This window comes from Pleurodeles waltl, chromosome 6 (assembly GCF_031143425.1).
Source record: "Pleurodeles waltl isolate 20211129_DDA chromosome 6, aPleWal1.hap1.20221129, whole genome shotgun sequence".
Taxonomy (NCBI): Eukaryota; Metazoa; Chordata; class Amphibia; order Caudata; family Salamandridae; genus Pleurodeles; species Pleurodeles waltl.
In genome coordinates, this window is record NC_090445.1 from 1636680153 (window position 1) to 1636684546 (window position 4394).

Genomic DNA, 4394 nt, shown 5'->3' on the forward strand with positions numbered 1-4394 from the left:
CGCTAAGGCGGTGCTAAGTTGGCCTTTTCCCCACGCCATATTTACAAAGGGGCACAATGCGTACATTGTGCCACCTCTCAACCATATCTATGAGAACAGGCAAAGCTACTTTGCCTGGCTTTGAATGGCCTCATAGATATGGAGTAAGGCAAGGCAGCGCAAGTTGCTGCGTTGACTTACTCTGTATCAGGGATGTGTTCCATGTGTGTTGCGGTGGGATTTCCCATGCAACTTTCATGGGTTTTGATGCATTCCCAGATTTACAAAGACTTGTAAATGTGAGAATGTGTCAAAACCTATGCCTCCAAGGGCAGGCGTAATAGCCTTTTGGCTAAGATCAAGTGTAGTATCTGTTCTTATCAGTGTGAAACCACTGTTCAGTGGGACTAATTTTGATATTTACTGGGCCTGCGACCTTGACTTGAAAGCGAAGTAAATTTGCATTGTATTTGCATATGTGTGCAAATTAATAGGACAAGGTCCACTTGTCTCTAAGGAGAGAGAGGAAGGAAACCAGCGTGCTGGTGTCAGTTTGCCCAATAGGGGCGCAAAATAGAACCGACAAGGACCGTGTGGTCAGCTCTTCGAGCTCGGAAATGTTGCGCTCCGTTCTACCTCTATCTTTCCTGGCATTTGAGTGGACTAATGCTGGAGGCTTAAAACCCCTCCTAACATCCTTCACAGGCCTGTCAACACCCAGACTTAAGTGGTAACACCTATAACCCTCATCTTAGCTCTTGGGAGTGACTGTACCGTGTTTCTTGCAATACAGGCAGTTGCTCTCTGTTTGTTGGTACAGGACAGGTAATACACATAGGCATACTGGAAACCCTGAGGTGACCCAGAGTGACCGGCAGCCAGCGGGTACGACCTATGGACAATGGAGCCCCAGTGCCCACAACTGAAGGCATCCCCCTAGTGGACACCTCGTAGCCCAACCCCGACCCCCCCGGGCAGGCAGTAAGGAGGCAAGTAAGGCGAACCCCCTAAAAGCAAGCACCAGCGCTGGGAAGGCTGGTGAACAGAAGGCCCCAGGGCCACAGAAAGGAAAGCCCGAAAACCCCAGAGCGGCCAAACCAGGGGCTAAGGGGAAAGGCAAGGAGGGGCCCAGACAAGGGACAGTCCCTGAACCCTTCAAGGTGTAGAACCTCACCCATAGGCACGTCCAGGTAATGTAGTGGGAGGTAAAAGACAAGACGGGACCCAAGCTAGACAGGGACCTTTTCCTAGACAAGGTCATTAGGCCAGCAGGAATCCCAGGGGAGGAGGTGCTGAGCTGCCAATCTTTGGTATCTGGATGGCTTTTCCTCCTGAGCTTCATCACCCAAATCCTCTACAGGAAGTATTGGGAGTGAAGGGACCTACAAAGGTCCGAGACAGGCGAGGCATCGGGAACATGACTTGGCAGACCACCATGAACCTCCACAAAGACCCAGCATGCAAAGACGGACTGAGACACCCCCGGCAAGCTTCTACCTGGGAGCAGATGAGGGCAAGATCCTGTAGGACACAAAAGAATTAACTACCCAGAGACGTTCTGAAGGATCTGCAGACAGACCGGACACAAGGCAAGCAGCTGCACCAGCAAGAAGGCGTGCAACTTCTGTGGAGGAGAAGGCCACACTACTGTTGCCCATCAAAAGACAAAACTCCTCTATGGATTGCTTTTATGCTGGAAGGTGCCCCTTCCTGCACAAAAACAATTCTGCTGACAACACAGGCACCCTTGCCCTATAGTGCAAACGTGCCTGCATTGGCACTAGGCTGCAGAAATGGCACCAGCGCAGGGGGAAAGGACAAAAATGCACAGAGTTGCATAAATATGGTGCACTCTTGCCCTTTTCCTTTGCGTAGGAAAGCGCAGCATGGTGACCTTGGGTATTTTGTTGCTCTGTAGAGAGTTTAAGGGCAACCATCTCACTGGTCAAGTAGTCACCTGACAAGAATATTTGTCCAAATCACAAGTGTTGCGGTGGAATTAAAAACATCAAAACTGATGCTTGTAGCAGGAGTGTGAAAGGTGATGTACAACGGGGTATAAGGTAGATGGCATTGACCAGGGAAAAAAATTAGACATATATCTCTTTATACTTTATATGCTATGTCTGTTTTGTAACACAAATTACATTTTTATCATTTCAAATGTTAGGCGAAACATTGATACATTTGCATTTTTAAAAAAAACTTGCAAATGAAGACTTCCTTTATATGATTGTTATTTCTATTGTTATCTGATAGTTGTGCACATTCGATTGGAACAAAAACTGGAAATCAGAAAGTCTGAATCTAACCTTTCCTAGAGAAGAGTCTCACATTAGGCTAGTAGTGTTCATTTAATTCATAAAGGCAGCATAGATCCATTAAGGCGGTATGGATCTTCTTGATTTTAGTTCCTTACTAACTATTGGATTTAATGCATTTCAAAATTTGTTATTGTGTTGCGATCAAGTGAATCCATGTTGGGTTTTCCATAAAAAGAAAGAGGAGACTACTGCGTTCAAAAGGATCTAGGCAGATGAAATCCCGTTCCTACCTTTGAGTAAAAACGAATTTAATTACATTAACTTTTCTCTTAGTTGTTGGCCATCAAACTGATGGAAGGCCTGAGATGTTCTAAACTATAATTGAAAGTAAATGGAAAGTTGATGTCCGAGGACTAGTTAATATACCTATTCTACTTTTGTGGCAGTCATGAGCCATGCATCATTGAATCATTTCTGCAGTCCCTGGTTTTATGGTTGCAATTTAAGGAATATTTCTCAGACAAATGGGTGATCTTTTTCAAATACGTAAGTAGGCGCACATATGAGTAGATGTGTCATCTTCGAGAAAGTCAGGCTCTCACAGCATATCCTGAAGCACTAGACCTGACAACAGATGACAGCTCTGTTTGACGTGTCTTTATACACAGTATGTAGTAAACCAATATTTGAGTATCCCATGAAAAGAAAATTCCTTTTTGCCAATCAACAAGTCAATGTTATTCAAATAATTAAGGAGACCGGATTTTCTACACGTGCCTTACAAAGAGGCTACATTCCAAAGAAGAAAACTGTGTCTTGTAGAATAATGTGTTTTTGTAATAACTCTTCCAAGTCGCCTTTGACAAGTTGTACAAGATATGACAGCTAGGATGAGAACAACAACACAGTCTCTCTCTATATATAACTACATGCATTTTGGAAAAAAATATATCAAAAGTGTTAAATTGCCAGGGTGATCTTTATCAAAAAATGATTTGGACATACACTCCTAAAGTGCCAAGTGGTTCATAAAAGAAGTTTAATACGATTACAGCTTACTGTAAATGTGATCACTCGTAGCCTGACCTGGAAAAAACAGTCAAAAAAAATAATTTTTAAACGTGCCATCACTGAGCTCATCAATAAGCTCAAGTAATAGTTGCAAACCAAAACTTAGTTGCATATTTCAAACAAAGCAAGCAATTATGTCAATGTAAACGCTGAAAGAAAAAGAGCGCTCTCCACTATCTTCTCTTACAGCATCTGAAGAAAAGGGTTTTGATATTCTGTCAGGGCTTCTGTTCAACAGTAAGGAATATAGGTTCCAGAAGCCATCTCAATGTAGTAGTGGCAAAGTCAGTGAGGTGGAAGTGTAGAACTTGCCTTGATATTCAATACATAAATCTGACCTGCATCAATACATCTCTCCGTCACATCTTATTGGTAGATCAGAGGAGAGCAGTTGATAATTGTTTCTTTAGTTGAAGAAAGGCAAATAGGACATTAGCATATGGTATAAATTCTAGCGTGAAAATGTAGATGGTAATGTAGAAGTTGGTGCAGTTCTCTTGGCCTTTGAACAGCATGGGGGGTACTAATTGTCCCTTCAAATGTTTAGGCTTACTAATAATTTACAGAGTACATTTGTGAAAGAGTGAGCAATTTTGAGCATCTATGCCATCTTTTTCTAAGTTTCCTACAAAGAAGTAACATTTCTGGTCACTCTCAAAAAGAGCTCTCTGCAGACACACACACACACACACCTCTAACTAGTTCGAACAGGAAACTTCTGCTATTAGAACTTTATTTTGAGGTACACTTTATCCACTAATGAACTTGTGTGAAAGTCACAAACTGTGCAAAGTTGTCAATTTCAAGCCCTTCAATGGGCACTAAACAATTTTAGCAAAGCCCTGACATTGTGTATTCTAGGAAATCCTGAAAACTATTTCAAAGTGAGTTGCAACCTGGGGTTGTTGGGTAGTCACATAGCATGTTAAATATGAACTGCATGCATGGGCATGTTTCTTTTTTCTGTTCACAATGCAATGTTAATCATGCCATCACTGAGCTCTTCAATAACCCTAAGTAATAGTTGCAAACCACACCTTAGTTGCAAATTTCAAATAAAGGCAAGCAATGATGCCATAG

The 4394-nt window shown here is 42.5% G+C and overlaps 1 pseudogene; it reads left to right on the forward strand.

Moving 5' to 3' along the window:
* Nucleotides 1–311: 311 nt before the first annotated feature.
* Nucleotides 312–471, forward strand: LOC138302245 (U2 spliceosomal RNA; annotated as a pseudogene).
* The last annotated feature ends 3923 nt before the right edge of the window (nt 472–4394 follow it).